We start from the raw sequence: 19,867 nt of genomic DNA, 5'->3' as shown, positions 1-19,867 counted from the left end.
AGTGTCCTCAAAGAAGAAAGTCCCATAGACAATGCAATCCAAATCGTGACAATCTTAGTTGAAACAAGTGAAAAAAGTAGTCCATCAAAGATTCCCAGTGCCAGCAATCAATCTAATATGTAAATAAAGAAGTGGTTCCCCCAGCCTCTCACCTCTGGGCTGAGCTATAACAGCCTGATTAGCAGATAATAGCAGTCCAATCATAAACCAATATCACTGCTGCTTCCTGAACCCGGCCGTGAACGGGAGGCTAACACGTGACACGCCTCTCTTCTGGGACGCTTTGCGTGACCGTCACGTCACTTTTTTAAAGGGTAGTAGAGAGGGTGAGGCAGGGATGACTCATATAGCAGAGAGTTACTATGGTAACGCCTACTCTGCATAAGACAACATCACAGTGTCTAGCGCTACCCTGTTTCCCCGAAAATAAGACCTAGCGTGATTGTCGGTGATGGCTGCAATATAAGCCCTACCTCCCAAATAAGCCCTAGTTAAAGTCCTTGTAGGTCTTATTTTCAGGGTAGGGCTTATTTTTAAGGAAATGGGGTAGGGCTTATTTGGGGGATAGGGCTTATATTGCAGCCATCACCGACAATCACGCTAGGTCTTATTTTCGGGGAAACAGGGTAAGTGTATCACGGCATACGGATTTCCAAATGTTGGCTTATACAACAGTACTATTATTTATTAAATAATGGTTCCTAAATAATAAAAACAATAATACTAATCATTTAATAACAGTTCCTAAATAATACAATACTAAAAAAGGGGTCAGCATAAATGTAATCAATAATCACCCTCTCACAGGCAACTATATGAAAGAACCATATATATAAATCTCTAGCAATGGCATGGACACTGCCATCTAGTGGACAAAATATATACTAATGAAATATGACAAATTAATACACGTTAAGAGATAAATAAAAACCATAGCATGATTAAAATAATTAGCTAAAAGTCATGCCACACTAAAAACAATCATATTAAATAGCTTAAAAAAGTTGAACCAATCAATATAATAATTTTCCTCAAAATTCATAAAGGCCAGTTACACTAAGGTTCAGATCATAAAGGCCAGATCAAACTGATGATACACTCAAGTAATACTGGTTAATGATGCATATCATCTAATAATAACAGGTATAAAGTATGTAAATAGGCAGAAAAAAATACATTGACAATTTCATGATTTAAAATCGGAGAAGGTATGAAAATTAATAAGTGTAGGATTAAAATTATGAAATCAACTCAATAATCGGAAATAAAACAATTGAGATCGAATTCCACATTGTGCCCTAATGGCGGCAAAGTATGAAGCTCATAGATCCAGCAAGATTCTGACTGACTAAGTTTTATTACCTTGTTATCACCCCTCCAATGGCGTTTATATCTATCTATTCCCCGCACTCTTCGATATGTGAATTTCGGCTTTTCTGGTAATATTGTTTCTAGATGTCGATCAGCCTTCACAATGTTCCAATATTTCTTAAATATTCTTTCTATTTGTTTATGCTGCGTACTGTAATCCATCACTAGTGGTACAGTATTTTGGGATTCATTATTTCTAGTTGAATCTTTAATCAGTTTCCTTCTGTCCAAGGCCCCCACATGATTGACTTTCCTTAATAAAGCTAGATCGGTAACCCTTTTGAATAAATCTTTCACCAATGAATTCAGCTTGTTTTATAAATACTTCTTGTTTTGTATAATTCCTTTTTAACCTAATTAGTTGGCCTTTAGGTATATTGTTTAGCCAGGGGGCATGGTGGCAGCTATCCAGTGGGAGATAACTGTTCCTATCAACCTGTTTAAAAAATGTTTGTGTGATTAGTTTTCCATCTTCTTTCAAAATTTCCAGATCGAAGAACTGTATCTTCTCATCATTGATCTCCCACGTCAGGCTGATGTTCTTATTGTTTGCGTACAGATTAAAGACAAAGTCCATCAAGCTTTCTCTGTCCCCAGCCCAGATAACAATAATGTCGTCAATAAATCTTTTAAAAATAAGCAGTTGCTGTGGCTTATTTTTATATAAAACTTCCTCCTCCCACTCAGCCATATAAAGATTAGCTACACTGGGTGCATATTTTGCGCCCATTGCTATTCCACAGATCTGTTTATAAAACTCATTCTCATACCAGAAGTAGTTGTGGTCCAGACTATATCTCAGACAATCACACAAAAACTTCCTCTGCACCACCTTCAAGTCACTAAATTCCTTCAAGGCCCATTTAGTTGCTTGTTTTGCCTCTTCATGATTGATAATGGTGTAGAGCGACGCTACATCGGCCGTTGCAAGGTATATTGGTCTATCACCAAATGTGATGGTATCAAGCAACTGTATCAGATGTTTTGTGTCTCTTAAATAAGACTTATGCCCCGTACACACGGTCGGATTTTCCGATGGAAAATGTCCGATCGGAGCGTGTTGTCGGACATTCCGACCATGTGTGGGCTCCATCGGACATTTTCCATCGGATTTTCCGACACACAAAGTTTGAGAGTAGGCTATAAAATTTTCCGACAACAAAATCCGATCACGTCAATTCCGACCGTGTGTGGCCAGTTCCGACGCACAAAGTGCCACGCATGCTCAGAAGAAATTCCGAGACGGAACAGCTTGGTCTGGTAAAATTAGCGTTCGCAATGGATACAGCACTTCGTCACGGTGCTATGTAAAAAATGGTTTAATACAGCACACTCTCTTCTTCTTTATAAAGTGAGAAGAATGAAGTAGTTTTGCTGCTTATATTCACACAGACTTCTCACAAACTTCTTTCTTTATTATTTATTGGAATTCCCTCAATATATTTTGATTTGTCCCATCTGACCAATTTTTTTTGGTTTGTTTTTATTTGTAATACATTTTTTTTCAAGGCTGTTTTTTGTTAAAATTTTTTTTTGCTTTTTAATAAAGATTTTTTTTATGTGTGTTTTGTGTGTCAAGTTACCACAACACCATTATTATCTTATATTATTGAATCTCAATTAGATTGTTTGGTGTTGGTGTCCCTTGTTAATTTCACATTGTATATTTGAAATGTACCTGAATCCTCACCAACAAACTGTTTTTTTGGAAGGAAAACACACATAGGTGAGTATAATTGAACCAAAAATGCCTTTATTAAGGGCTCAGAACCAAACAAAGAGGGAGGCAACACTGGAGAAACAGCAGAAATTGGTGAAGCCTTTGGCCCACAGGGCAGACATCAACTATTTTACTGCAAAATTGGTGGCCTGAGGAGTCCATATCTAAGGGAGTGCAGTCTGGTCCAGAAGTCCTAGAGATCCTGAAAGCAGCAGATGACATCTGTGTCCCCAGGCTGTGGTCATACAAGAGACTGCATCTTTTGCCAGACCAGACTGAACCCAGGGTCATCGCTCTCTGGTCTTCCTTCCACGCTTCCTTCCACACTGTGGCTGTGGTGGTGGAGTTGTGGCAGCAGGAGGAGGAGGAGGATGGTCCAACTCAATCACGTCGGTCTTGGGTGTGATTTTACCACTCACCCCCTTAGTTAGGACTTTATAAATAAGTTGCTCACACATGAGGCGTTGACCCTCCTGCATGCACTTCAGTTTGGTGGCAGCCATGCAGGCAAAGGCCTCTTCAGGAGTGGGTAAGGCTCTGAGGGACGAAGAAGCCTCCTGAATGAGCCTGAGTGCTAAATCCTGCATGTGACTCCCCTTCCTCGCTCTTTTGTATGGAAGGCGGATGGGAGGAACCTGCAATTCGGTCAGGCTGCGACTGGTCCCAGGCTTCTCCTGGCTGACACTTAGCCCCGCCTCCTCCTGGATGCCACTAACCCCTGCCTCCTCCTGGCTGCAACTTAGCCCTGCCTCCTCCTGGCTGCCACATTCCAAAGCCTCCTCCTGGCTGAGGTCTTCCTTTGTATGAAAAAGGGACATAGTTTTAGTTTTTTATTCATCAATCACACAATTTTCATCTCATGACTGTTGCAAATTGAATGTTACCAAATATAACAGACTATCATTCTGAGCCCAGCATTTTTCATTCTTGTCCCAATTATTTTTGCCCACTACTGTCTATTGATATGTAAAACACTTTATTAAAGCAGCAATTAGTGATCAATAATGACATCTAGTAAAGATCATTTATTTATTGACCAGAAATCTGTAGAACAATGCTATACCTGACTCCAGCTGGGCTCCTTCACTTCTTCCTGGCTGGAAGGCCCAGGTTGGACATCGGAAGCCTCAGCTGGGGTGGAAGATAGGGTGGAAGGAAGAGTGGAGAGGGATTCCCTGACTTCAGTGTGGTTTGACAAAAATCCAAGTCTCTCATAGTACCACAGTCTGGGGACATAAATGTCATCTGTTGCAGCTCCGGATCTCTGGGAATCTGTGACCTTCTTGTGCTCCCTTAGATAAGTGCTCCTCAGGCCACCAATTTTGGCTTTTAAATAGGGGATGGTTGCCGTGGGGACCACCGGCGTCACCAACTCCAGCAGTTTCTCCAGCGCTGCCTGCCTCTTTTGTTTATGATTATAATGCGGGTGTTTCACCTGCCACAGAGAGGGCAGCTCCCAGTACTTGTCTATGAACAGGGGGAGGAAGTTGTGGTCATTGAAGCCATCCATTTTATCTGCAAGACACAACACAAGACAAACCCTAATGTCAGGCAAAACTCTCCTAATCTTGTCCCAATATAGGCCTCAATCTAGAAGCAGTATAGGCCCAAGTTTAGATCTTACATTCGTTATCACGATCGGCGCCTTCTATACTCCTTCCTCCGCTGACAGATCATACGTACTACGCACGAGTGTTATGCTTTATACACACTGCGCATGCGTGTAACTACGCCCACCCCTGACGTTCTTTCTAGTCTATTCCCCGCCCCTTTTCGTTCGGCGCAGTGGGGGAAGAGCACATGGCGGAGACACAGCAGGTGCATGCTAATTACAGCAACGAGGAGGAGGAGGAGACAAGCCCGGAGCCTGAAATGTCTGGATCCAGAAGGAGAAGATTTAAGGCATCACATATGTCCTTTGGGGAGATGTTGGAGATGGTCGACATCCTGAAGAGGGCCGACTATGATGGAAAGTATGGACCTTACCCCAACCCCAATGTCCAAAAGGCCAAGATCATGGCGAAAGTGGTCAAGAGCCTGCACCAAAATTTCAGGGTACGACGATCGAAAGATCAGCTCAGGAAGCGGTGGTCAGACCTGAAATTAAGAGAACATGAGCAGTACAGAAAGATCCGGAAAGTGCTGCAAAAAAGTAAATAGTTGTGCTGTGTTCTGATTCTTTTTGTGTTTATTACGTTTGTGCTGCTCAATGTGCTTTTCTTAACTGTTGTACAGTTTAAAATGACAACTTTCATGTTCATTGGCACATTATTCGTTCGTATCACACATTTTTCTTTCGGCCTATAAAACACCATTGTTTTGGCCATATGCATTTGACCACATTTTTTAGGGCCTACTTGTCTGAAAACAATTTGGTTGTGTAGATGGGTTTGTTAGTAGAATGAAATGCAAACTAGATTCTGTGTAAGGAGAGGACACTCAGCAGCTGTTTACACATCTGGACGCTGGAGCACTAGTGTGGGACACCAGAACACCCTTTTTATTAGGGGGTCCCACACGGGTGCTCCAGTGTATACTATAGGGGTGTCTCCATCTGTGAAGCTTGTACAAAACAGGTAAGTATTAAAGCTTGACAAAGGACACTGAAAATTCTACATCTTGGAACTCTGCCAAAATAGACAATTGTACCCCACTTCCAAGCAATGTTTCATATTTATAGTTCTTCCCTCAAATATCTGTGTGCTAAGTATTCCATTTTTTGTTTTACATAGGGGATAAAAGACTCTGAGGTTTCCCCTCATCCGAGGAGACCAGAGACCCCCCACCCCTGGAAGAAGGGGAAATCCCACAAAGACAAGAAGAGGAGGAGGAGGAAGACATGGTGGAAATTGGCACTACAACAGATAAGTGTCTGCGACCACAGGCTCAGATAAGAGATGGATGCCGCCATATTTATAATACATGTTTTTTTTTGTTTCTCTCTTTTTAGGTGATCGTGATGTTGTTGATCCAGGGCATTTTACCTCGGAAAGTGCACAGATCCTGATCAGGGAGATCATGGGGTGTAATGTTGCATTGGAAAACATCAAGAAAAACATCAGTGATGTTATTCAAAAAAATAAGAACATCATTGATGTTTTGGGGAGAGTTTAAAATCCCTCCAAACCCCTCTTTTATGGTGTGCTACAATTTTTAACTTTTTTGAAGAATTGTAGAAAAGCCAAATTTTGAAGATGCACACAGTGTGTCAACATGTGCTATCTGCCATCATGGGAGATCAATGGACGCGTTTTGGGGGTGCAACCCCTTCCTCAATAACAAAGTAGCTGAGAGGAAGGGGTTGTTCCCCCAAAACACGTCCCTTGATCCCCCGTGATGGCAGCTAGCACATGTTGACATTTGTACATTTGTGTGCATCTTCAAAATTTGACTTTTCATGGGGTGGCTTCACCCCATCTGAACGCAATATCAAACTCAGTTCCTAAATACTGATGTCTGATATTGCCTTCAAGTTCTACCTAATGTGAACTTTGTAAGTTCAAGATTTGTGTTTTTCTTGTTGGTTTGAAACATGCCTGTTTTATCTTAAATGGACATTTCTACTTTTTATGATGCCACCGCAAAAATTGTTATACAACAAACATGTTGGTTTGTTTTAAAAACCTTTTCTAAATGCACATGTGATTGTGCTGGTATTAAATAGATTGTTAATCAAGAATGTGTGGATAATTGTCTCAACGCTACAACACTTTTGTGGTGCTCCAATTGCTGCTTTCCGTGACAATGGGGGTTATTTCATAAGGGCAAATCCACTTTGCACTACAAGTGCAGTTTCAGTGCAGTTTCAAGTGCACTTGTAGTGCAAAGTGTCTTTGCCTTTAGTAAATAACTCCCAACAGTGCTTTGTATAAGGTTACACAATCACGCCATTTTCAGGACTCACCACATTTCTGTCAGGGTCAGCTAAAACAAACACAAGCAGTAAATGTCACCAAAGATTTGCTTACTTTTTTTGTTTATTTGATAAAGGTTTCACACATTGTCTGGCATATTGATAGCCCCCCTACCCGCAAAGAATTCAAGGTATCTTAGCCAGACATCACGGGCACTCAGGGAGGGCAAGCCAGGACGGGCACTTTCAAGCGCCGTCAGGGTTGTTTCATTTATAATTCCGGCCTCAGGCCCAACTGAGCCAGCATAGTTGACAGAATGTTGCCGCAAAAAGTTATGTAGAACACAGCACGCCAGGATAATGTGATTCAGTTTGTACTCCGCCATATGTGAGGGTGTAAGAAATAGGTGGAACCGGCTGGCCATGATTCCAAATGTGTTCTCCACCACTCTTCTGGCTCTGGCCAGCCGGTAATTAAAAACCCTCTGGTCCAGGGTGAGGGTCCTCATCGGGAATGGCCGCATAAGATGGTCCCCCAGCGCAAAAGCTTCATCCGCAATGAAGATGAATGGGAGTCCTTCCACATTGTCTTCTGGAGGTGGCAAGTCCAAGCTGCCATTCTGGAGATGCCTGTAAAACTCCGTCTGGGCGATGACTCCACCATCGGACATCCGGCCATTCTTCCCCACGTCCACATACAGGAACTCATAATTAGCCGACACCATCGCCAACATCACAATACTATTGAACCCCTTATAATTATAATAGTACGACCCCGAGTTGGGTGGTGGGACGATGTGAACGTGTTTCCCATCAGTTGCCCCTCCGCAGTTAGGAAAGTCCCACCGCTGGGCAAAGTGGGAGGCCATAGTCTGCCATTCCTGTGGCGTGGAAGGAAACTGTTGAGGAAAACAAAAAAAAAATTGGTCTTTTTGCACATTTAAACATGGAAAGCAGATTAGACACAAACATTCTTGGCCAACATCAAGATAACATTTATTAATGGGAATTTATTAAGACCAAAGTATAAGGTACACCTATCATATTCCCCCTCCCCCCCTCCTGGGCCCTTTCTAACATTATAAGGGGGGGAGCTCTTGGACAGGTAACCCTTTCCACTTTATTGAGAGATGAATGCCTAAATAATGGGCGTTACTTTGGGCAGCCCCTCCTTAATTACACTATTGGCAGCCCACTGGACAGGTAAGAAGTGTCATAACACAAAGATATAAATACACATTGTACACATTTGAGCACATTTGGACATTCTGCTATTACCTATCAAGATAATAATAGTATACAAAAACTTTAAACAGTACCATTTGAAAGTATACAGGCAGGCCCTTGCACTACATGCTTTGGGGAATTCATCCATAAATCTGACCACAAAAGAGATGGGTATAGTGTGTATGGTGTTTGGCAAAGTCAGCAGATAGATGATTGCAGATAGATAGAGAATCAGCTGACTTAGCAGTTGGGGGGAGGGAGGGTTCCAAATGATTTGGGTACCCCCCAAAAAAATCCTCTGGCACTCTGCCTGAATTTAAAGCACAAATCACATTTAAAAACATTTTAGGGGGTGTTTGGGGTAAAGCACTACTATGGAGCTGATAAAATACATTGTTAAGTGACTACATGAGGTGAATATAGGGCCAGGAGACCATGCTGGGGAGGTAAGCGAAGGCAAATATGTATGAAGGACAACAAAAATAATTACATAAAAATCCAGCATGCATGAGGACAAAGGGGACATTCACAGCATATTACAATCATGGTAATTAGGGAATGAGGAAAGAAATACAATATATTATCAAACATTAAATACAATAAAATGTGATATTAAGGGATAAATCTTACCTTAATATAGTCCTTCTGCAAGACCTGAATGATGGCAGAACAGGTCTCCGGGATAATGATCCCCAGAGCCTGGGGGGAGATGCCTGTCAAGAACTTCAAGTCCTGCAGGCTTCTCCACGTCGCCAAGTACCGCAGGGTGGCGACGAGCCTCTGCTCCGGAGTGATGGCTTGCCTCATGCAGGTATCCTACCTGCTAATATAAGGGGTCAGGAGAGCCAACAAACGGTGAAATACGGGGTCCGTCATCCGGAGAAAGTTCCTGAAATCATCAGGATTATTCTCCCGGATCTCACGGAGCAAAGGCATGTGACAGAACTGGTCACGCTGGAGCAACCAATTCTTGGTCCATTAACTCCTCCCCACCCTGTTCATGGACTGGACTTGTGTCAAGGTCAGGACCCCAACACCAAGCCCCCGCACAGCATGAACTCTACGAGGAGTACGTATATGCAACATGGCTAGAAAACGGTCAGCTGCTCAGAACGAAGTAACAGAACGCACTGAAGAACAGCAAGGCCTGTGAAGAGCGCCCTGAAAAACAGTAACGAACGAATAAGAACACAATGACTAATCAAAGTCACGTGTAGCTTGCTTGCACGCACTGAAGAGCAGATACAAACCCACAAGCACAAACTGAACAGCAGAAAATGATCGGAAAACCACGAGTCTGAAAAAGCGCAAATCGTCTCTCACCAAACTTTTACTAACACGAGATTAGCAAAAGGAGCCTAAAGGGTGCCGCGCTTGGTTCTGAACTGGCCTTTTCTAGTCTTGTCGTACGTGGTTTACGTCACCACGTTCTTGACGATCGGAAATTCCGATAACTTTGTGCGACCGTGTGTACGCAAAACAAGTTTGAGCCAACATCCGTCTGAAAAAATCCTAGGATTTTGTTGTCGGAATGTCCGATCAATGTCCGACCGTGTGTACGGGGCATACGTCTTCCTTACTAGTGGTTGTAGAAACCAGTCAATATATTCCCCTATTCTTGCTCCAACCGAGTTAATTCCATTTACTATCGGCCTTCCTGGTGGTTTCTCTTTATTTTTGTGGATTTTCATGAGAGTATATATTACTGGGATACGACATCCACGCAGCTGTAGGTATTTCGCTTCTTTTTTATTTAATAGACCTTTTGATTGCCCTCTTTCCACTAGATAGGCTAAGTCATCTTTATACTGTACTTTTGGATTACCAGGCAATTTCTGATAAGTACTAGCATCTCTTAATTGTCTGTTTAGTTCTTCCCGATAGTCCTTCTTTGATTGTATCACTATCGCTCCACCTTTATCAGCCTGTCTTACCACGATATCTTTCCTTTCTTCAAGTTTCCCAATGCCACTCTTGATATCTCCATAGTTATTCGTTTTTCTGATCTTGAGATCCTGCAAATCCTTCAAAACCATTCTTCGAAACACCTCAATATGCCCCTCTGTTCCCATTGCGGGATTAAATAATGATTTGTTCTTCAAATCACTGAACTTGATCCGACTTTCTACAGTATTTTTCCTTAATATATTTTCTCCTGTTTTATTTAACATATATTTCTTAATATGGAGACTCCTAGCGAATTTATTAATGTCTACATAAAACTGAATTTATTCAAGTTCTTTTTTGGTGCAAATTTAAAACCTTTATCCAACACTCCAATTTCATCTTTCGTTAATTCCACCCCACTAATATTTACTATCCCTTCTCCTAGTAATCTCTTTTTCTTCTGTTTTTTTGTTCCTGCTCTGCATCCGCGCCTTGTTTTGCATTTCTTCCAGATGGTTTTTCTGTACCTCTTCTCAGAGCTCTCCTTGATCTCTCTTCCCGATCCACATCTCTTTGCTGATCCTGATGTCTTTCTTCCCTTCTTGTTTCTTTCCTTAGTGTGCGATCTGGACTCCTCCTGACTGATCTCTGTGATCCATTCTCCATCTGGTGACATCTGGGGGACTCCCGGCGTCTCATCTCTAAAAAACGTTTCGGAGTTCTATCACGTCCCCCATATTAGTAATTCGGTGTTCTTCCCCTTTCATAATGGTCCCCAGGGGTCCGTCCTCCTTCATCCCGCCTTCTCAAATACTCATATCGATTATGTGTTGGAATATTGTACTGATTTCCATAGGGCACTTGTTCTCGTCTTCCATCATAGTACTCTGGTCTGGTATCTCTATTCCTATTCTCATATCTATTCTCATATCTATAACTCTCATAGTTTCTCCAAGGTGGTGTTGGTGGCTCTCTCCTATCAAGTACCTGTTGGAAAGGTCTTGGAGAATTGTAGAAATTATAATTGTTATGCCCACTGTTTTCCAAAAGGGCTTTTTCCAATTATTGTTCCCATTCCATCCTTGTCTCTGGTTTGGAGTATTATAGTTGTTACGATTTTCTCCTGGACCACTAGTAGGTGGATTCTTCGCTTTAACTGTGGTTACCATGCTTTTTTCATCTTTTTCTGGGGTTGTATTGGTGGAGTTTATTACAGATTCTTCTAGTTTGTTCTGCTATTTGAATACCAAATCATTTCCATAATCTTTCAAATCTCATTGGTATTTCCTCCTTTTCCTTGCTGCAGTTTCATTATCTTTCTGTTCCATAGCTCTCTCTAGCTGTTTTGCCAACGCATTGAATTCAGGGAGTTCTTTTGAGATTTCTACAATTGCTTTTAATTCGGCAATATTTTTATCTAATAATCTGGTTTTCCGTTGTTTCCTTTTAATTAATAAATCAAGTAATTCCAAGCCCTTACCATTAAAGAACTGGAACCACTCATCAGTGGATTCTTTATCCAGTAAACCATCATTAATAGGAACATCCCATCTCAATCTTCTTAGTAATAATCTATCTTTTATATACTTTTCATGTGTGACTATATCCCACCATGAGTTAATCTTCTTTTCCATTAGATGTCCCATTTTCCTAAAACATTTTTTGATGTCACCTACCATATTCAATTCCTGCTTCTCAAAGACAACATCTAAATCCACTGTTCTGTTTTCTACAAACCCAAAAACTTCCATGGTTGCAGCACATGTAACAATAGATAGAGGGAAAAATAACAGATAATAACGAATACTAATGCGCAAACTACACCATATGAACAAAAGATCAAAACGGGGGTACCTGACAAAGCTGCCACCATAAGGGTGTTCCCACACCAATAAAAGGAGATACGAAAAATAAATGGATAGGTGGCACTCAATCAAATCAATTAAAAATGTAAAACAACTAAATATAAATGGAAATAAAATAACCAAATATCCACTCAATATTTGTGTCTTTTAACCATTAATCTTCCATCACATTGTGTAACCAAGGATAATGATAAATCAATGTTACTTCAATAAATGGATCCAAAATAACCTACTCCTAAATTGACCAATAATGGAGCTTCTCAATGGGAGATAATTATAACCAGGAGAACAAATCTTCTAAAAAATTAATTTCTAAATAAAAAGGTAGAATAGCAAAAGTGCAAATAGTGTAACAATAATAAGTGCCTAGCAAAAGTACATGATGATTAATGTGCAAATCAAAAATTCCATGAATATACTGAAGCAATAAATACACCCTCAGGTAAGTATTAAATAAATAAAAAGTGCAAGCTGAACAACATCAATATAAAACAAAAATTAATTTTAAACAAAAATTAATAAAGGTGTAGTAACATGCAACACTTCACAAATGTGCAAATGAAGGTATATGAATAAATAATTAATTTATAATAATTAGGATCCAATATAAGTCCAACACACGTGCTAAAAATAGTGAGATAAGAGTGTCCTCAAAGAAGAAAGTCCCATAGACAATCCAATCCAAATCGTGACAATCTTAGTTGAAACAAGTAAAAAAAGTAGTCCATCAAAGATTCCCAGTGCCAGCAATCAATCTAATATGTAAATAAAGAAGTGGTTCCCCCAGCCTCTCACCTCCGGGCTGAGCGATAACAGCCTGATTAGCAGATAATAGCAACCCAATCAGCGCCACGATCTCTCTAATGGTAGTTTTCCTAGGAGTCTCCTATCTACAACGTGTTCCGCTTTCAGCACACCCCAGCTAGGCAATATGATTCATGAAAGAAAGAGGGAAGGACACACTCCATAGTGTAGTATTAAAATAAACATATTTAATGAAGGTAATCAACTTACATAGAAAAGATGCAAAACGAGCATAAACCAATATCACTGCTGCTTCCTGAACCCGACCGTGAACGGGAGGCTAACATGTGACACGCCTCTCTTCCCGTCACATCACTTTTTCAAAGGGTAATAGAGAGGGTGAGGCGGGGATGAATCATATAGCAGGGAGGTTACTATGGTAACGCCTGCTCTGCATAAGACAACATCACAGTGTCTATAGGAAACCCACATCGAGCAATGCAATTTTGCATGCTACCAGCTTCCACCCCAAGCCCCTTATGGATTCCATTCTATATAGCCAATACCTCAGGGTAAGACGAAACTGTTCAAACAATTCTGTTTACAAAATAGAAGCAAACAAATTACGCAAAAGACTGTTACAGCGAGGCTACTCTCATTGTTATACTCTCAGAAGTCCAAAAATGACACCAATGCCATTAGAATTATTACTAAATATAGCAATCAGCAAAAAAAATTTAAAACCATTATAGATAAATATTGGCATATGCTCTAATTTGATCCATCATTGGGACAGTTTGTCCCACCCAAACCACTTTTCACCTTTAAACAAGCCACATCCCTAAGGGATATGATTGTCACCAGCGAATTTAAAGGAGAAACAAATCAACCCCATTGCAAATATAGAGGAACCTTCAAATGTGGGGCATGTAATTATTGCAAATTCATGCTCACACAAAAAAATCCCATCCTCCCTAACGGTCAGACTTTTTACCCAAAGCATTTCGTTAACTGTAAAACCTATGGGGTAATCTATATGCTTTTATGTGACTGCACATGCTTCTACGTTGGCAAAACTAAATTGGAATTTTGGAGAAGGGCGTATAGGCATGTGACCAGCATGCAAACTTGTGACCCTGACCTCCCCCTCGGGCGACATACCACACTAGTGCATAATGGAAAATTTCCGAAAATAAGATTTCTTATTTTGGACCGTATACATCTGAGTCCTAGAGGAGGAGACTGGAATAAGGTTTTGTTGCAAATGGAATCATGATGGATTCATATATTAAAAGCCACACAACCTCCCGACTTAAACAAAACAATCTGGTTCAAGCCCTTTCTGGATGGTTTCTCTTCGGGAGGAAGAGAACAATAACTTTAATATTCCACCCTCAAATGAAGTGATTAATAAGCTATCTGGATACGTTTAAGCACATATCTATCTATGGTAATGGCCATCAAGTTAAAATTAAAACTAATATGACAACAACCAACTTTGTGGTGTGTTATTATACACCACATTGTTGCTTTTAAAAAAATCTTTGAAATGAAATGTATATACCATACTTGCATTGTATTATGTACACTATATTGCTAATGTATATCACATTACGTAACTAAATATGTTATGCAATTTTGTTGTGCCTCTAAAACATCTGTTGTCATTGAAGAATATATGATGCATATTCCATGTTAACCACTTCAATACCAGGCACTTAGACACCTTCCCGCCCAGGCCAATTTTCAGCTTGCAGCGCTGTCGCACTTTGAATGACAATTGCGCGGTCATGCTACACTGTACCCAAACAAATATTTTATCATTTTGTTCCCACTGATAGGTGACACTGGTATGCAGCACTGATAGGCACTCATAGGTGGCACCGATTGGCACTCATAGGCGGCACTGATGGGCACTTGTAGGTGGCATTGATTGGTACATATGGGTGGCACTGATGGGTACTTATGGGTGGCACTGATAGGTGGCACTGATGGGCACTGATAGGTGGGCACTGATGGGCACAGATGGGCACTGACAGGTGGCACCAATGGGCAATGACAGGTGGCACTGATGACACTGATTGGTGGCACTGATAAAACTTATTGGTGGCATTGCTGGGCATAACTGAATCATAATGGTGCCAATCAGTGCCCATTTGTGGGCACTGATTGGCACAGATTGGGCACATTGGGCACATGTGGATGGCCATGGGGTACATACCTGGCCATCCACATGTTGCCCCTTCCCTGGTGGTCCTAGTGGCGATCCCTAGAGGTCCATTGTGGTGATCTGAGGGGGGCTGCGCTGATAAACAATCAGCGCCGCCCCCCCCTGTCAGGAGAGCCGCCGATCGGCTCTCCTCTACTCGCGTCCGTCAGACGCGATTGAGGAAAAGCCGATCAACGGCTCTTCCTATTGACATCGTGATCAGCCGTGATTGGACACGGCTGATCACGTGGTAAAGAGCCTCCGCCGGAGGCTCTTTACCAAGATCGGTGTAGCAGTGTGTCAGGCTGACACACTGCTACACCAATCTCCGTGATGCGCGCCCCCGCGGGTGCACGGCGGCATGTTATCCTGCAGGACGTAATATGATGCCAAGTCAGGATAACGGAACCACTTCCCGGACGTCAATCCGCTATAGGCCGGGCAGGAAGTGGTTAATCTTGTTAAACATATCCCATTCTATGTAACCAAGAATGTCATATTATGCTGTCATGCCATTTAACACTCTGCTACCAGTGTTTCTTGTCCCCAGAAGATTATCTATTAATGGTAAGTACAATTAGAAATTTAGGGACACACACGTAACTGACTCCCTGTGTTTCCCATGTCTTTCAAGTTTATTACAAATATACAATGCGATCCTACCCAATAATATTACCACTTTACGTTTTACATCCCTATTATATCCACAGGTCTGAGATGCGCCCGGCACACAAAGCCGCCCGGGCTATGTAACCCGCGGTGGCGTCATGTGAGGGCACAGTCAATTTACCATCATTGACTGACCTCCATATTGAGACCCCAGTGGACATGCGCAGTCCACTGGGGAAGCCTGCTGTGTCGGCGGGTGGAGTGGGCGTGGCTCCGTTCCAAAGTGCATGCGCGCACTTCGCTCGGGGGGCCATACCTGGCAAATCCCTGCTTCCTCCCCCTCCTACATCGTCAGCTGTTGCAATCAGTAGTGACAGCTGACTGGAGGGGAGGGATCCTACATTGGTTTAAAAAGACTATGCCGGATATCCACCGCATTTTGCTGTGGGATACTGGCTCGAGCTGTCAGGAACCTTTTTTCATCTTTAAAATGCACAGGTAAGATAACCTCTTTCTAGTGACTTTTATGACACCTATGTTATACTATTTACAGCCCCTAAATGGCAATACAGCTACATTTAAAAACTATCGTCTTGCTTTTGTTAACTTTATAGCATTTTCATACCATAGTAAATGCAAGTTGATTGAGGGGACTGATACTGTTTTAATCAATTGACCCTCAGTGGTTTTCACAACCTATACTACACACAAATAATGTCTAATTAATTCAGTATTGAACGCTATGATAGTAAACCAGTCATAATATCACATATTACATATATACACATATAACAATATAAACTAGTTATTCAACCAATCAAGCAAGTAACTCACTTATGTGTTACTATTATATCTTTGTAGCTTCTACCTGCACATCATTAATACCAATTGCTGAGCCCCCAAACAGCCACCTTTCAGGTATGATCGAATGCCCTTATACATAATTATTTTTTATTACTTAAATAAAATGAATATGTCTTACTCTAAATTAAGTAAACTGGACACCCTACTATACATTTTTTATATTTGTTTGCAGGATCTGCCTTTCCGCCTCAGTTGAATTCTCAGAATATACCCTGTTTTTTTCCCATTTTTTTTGGGGGGGGGGGGGCAAGAGAGGTTCTTTCTTTTTCCTCTCTCACTGTCACCATAAAAAAATATTCATTCATTGTTTGAACAAACTTTTTCTTTCAATCTGGATATGGATATAAAATAGCTTATTTTCTTAAAATATTGAAACTAAGAGTCGCTACTATTTTTCCTCTGGAGCCAAGAACCTATCTGGTAGACAGACCCTGCGATTGTTGTTGTTTTTAATTAGAGTCTTATAGAATGCCAAGTCAGCAGTACATTATAAATACGTAAGTGTAAGAATTGTGGAAATTACATTGGAAAGTATTATATTCATTTGGATGTTACAATGCTTATACCTGTTTTTCCAATATATTTTTCCAGGATAGAAATGTTTCTAGCTCACACCCACCCTTGAGGAAGGAGGTACATACACTCCGAAATGCGTCGGGTGCAAGAGCACCTTTATTATGATATGTACATTGATGCAAAATTCTTGATATGCATTCCTAATAGTAAATGTTATATCATTACTATATTTTTACTATTCAAATTTAATAAACTATATTTGTATTAAAAACATTTTTACAATTTTTTAAGTGCCTAAAAAGTCCACCACTAGGGAGTTTCTTTTGTTGTGTACTTTCAAACATCCAACTTACAAACTACTCCTACTTGCAAACGGAAGGAGACAAGAAGTGAGATGAAATCTACCCCTAGGAAGGGAAATTCTCTCCTGTAATAGTTAATATGGGAAAAACGTGTCTCCTCTACACTGATGCTTTATCACCAATCCGTGTTTCACTAAAAACCCCAAATTTTCAAAAAACATTTGTCATTGGGACAGAAAGTGAGGTGAAATCTTCTGAAGAGGTTCACAGACAGCAAAACAAATGTTACAGGGGTAATAACCCTTCCCTATGTTTTCCAAAAAGCTTAAAAATAGATTTTTTTGGCTGGAGCAACACCTTAAAAATGTACCAGTTCAAAATTACAAACAGATTCTACTTAACAACAAACCTACAGTCCCTGTCTTGTTTCCACCACCTGTATACTGCTGTTCAGAGTACATAGGGCCTGGGGGCCCCACGCCTTTCCTTTTTTTAATTTGGGTGTGGGTTTCCCCTTAATATCCATATAAGACCCAAAGGGGCTGGTAATGGGCTGGGGGGGTACCCATGCCATTTTTCTCAATGATTTTCATCCATATTGCCGGGACCAGACATTACATTAAAGCCGCAAGCAGTTTTAAATGACTTTTTTTTCCTTTAGAAATGTCATTTTGTGCAGGGACAGTTCTAAACACGGGAAACACGTGCCACTTCATAGGCATACTATAGACACCCCCCAGGTATGATATTTAAAGGAATATTTCACTTTTTTTTTCACTTTAAGCATCATTAAAATCACCGGTCCTGAAAAAAACAGCATTTTGGATACATGCTACAGATGCACCACTTTACAGGCAGAGTAAGCCCCCCCCCCAAGTTATTAGCTTTTCATCAATTTTGCATTTTTCAAGGCACTTCTCCTTGTTTCGTTTATGGGGTTGTCCAAATTGGTGACATTGATATATGTCCTTTAGGGTGGGCTCTGGGCCCCCATACCCATTTTAAGGACAAAAACTAGAAGATAAGCCAGCCAAGTGGGGATTAGCAAAATTAACAAGTCAGTTCCAATAGACTGAAATGGTATTTGTTGTCTAACTTTATTCTTTTTGTGTGTGAACAGCACTTGGATATTTCTGGGCATGCTCAGAGAGTGTATTTTGGTTTCGTAATTTAAGGACATCCTTAACAGGTGTACCCACTTTGAAGTTCTGTCTCTACACTGGGTGAACTTGCATTTTGTGTGTTTCATGGACTGTGCATGTGTTTTCAATTGCCTCATTAACACGCAAACCTAATTTATATCAAGCTTGCAGATAGCATTCTTTACCTTGCCCAGCAAAGAGGCAAGATTGTGTGTGTGGGGCTGGCAAGAGAGTACATTTGGGTGCTCATATAGAGTTTGTAACACATGTATTTTCTATTTGTATTTTGTTTCTTATGTCTTTGCAAAACAGATGTGTTTTAGAGCAAGTTTTTTTTACTTTGTTTTATTGTATTTTTCTGGGGGGGATATTTTACCCAGGAATATTTTTGATGTTGTCAATGTGTGACGCTTGTAGGTTGTTTCACTTTGATTTAATTGTCTGTACTGCATTAGTTTTCAAAATCTTCCTCAAAATGTTGTGACAAATGAATGTTTAAATCCTTAATAGATATCCGTTTGTGGGCGCACTTCTGTTAATTTCCTTTGCAAAATGTTCAGACCTCAAAACCATATTCTGTTAGTGTCTTGAATTAACATATATGTGTTTTTTGCTTTCCTTGCTCTTTTGCAAGTCCTGTAGCAATTTTTTATGTTTTTTTGTTAATAATTTGTTTTGCAGGTTCATGCTCAATGCAAGTAATGCATTTTGGCATGGCAAAACAAAAGTGTGGTTTGTCTAAAAGCTACTTTCCTGGTGCCTTCATGGTAGCATATGCATGGATTGTGTGTATGCTGCCATGGATAGGCACCAGGAAAGCAAAATTACATGGAGGTAAGTATTCAATTTTCCATTTTAGCACAGTGGTTCTCAGCCTCAGTCCTCAAGTACCCCCGACAAGACACGTTTTGGGAATTTATCTTAGCTAAAATAGCTGACCAAAATACAAAGCCATTGACTGTGATTTAAAGCACCTGGCCAAGATGAAGGAAAACCTGCAATCATGGCTTGTTGGGGGTACTTGAGGATAGGGTTGAGAACCACTAGAGCATTGAGCTAAAAATCGAGCTCCAGACAATCCCGTTCTAATTGTGGGCATTTGAGGGAAACCAAGTGAGTGTTAGAACTCCTTCTTGTCTTTTTTAAGGTTGGGCTTTGTGTCCCTTTTCTGAAAATTGGCTTCACTTCCTGTCACATAGCCAAACAGGAAGTGAGGGTAAAACCCTACCAATGTCTTTCTTTGGGGACACACAGGCCAATCTAACTAGTGTCCCCATTAGGCAAATTGCACTCTAGCACTTTGTGTACACTCCACATTTATTAGGTATTTTGGGGTTAATTAACCACTTCAGCCCCGTAAGGATTTACCCCCCTCCTGACCAGAGCACTTTTTGCGATACAACACTGCATCGCTTTAACTGATAATTGCACGACCGTGCGATGTTGCACCCAAACAAAATTGACGTCCTTTTTTTTTTTTTTTACCCCCAGAAATAGAGCATTGTTTTGGTTGTATTTGATCACCTCTGTGGTTTTTATTTTTTTCGCTATAAACAAA

This window comes from Aquarana catesbeiana, linkage group LG10, assembly GCF_042186555.1.
Source record: "Aquarana catesbeiana isolate 2022-GZ linkage group LG10, ASM4218655v1, whole genome shotgun sequence".
Classification (NCBI taxonomy): domain Eukaryota; kingdom Metazoa; phylum Chordata; class Amphibia; order Anura; family Ranidae; genus Aquarana; species Aquarana catesbeiana.
This window is presented reverse-complemented; position numbering follows the sequence as displayed.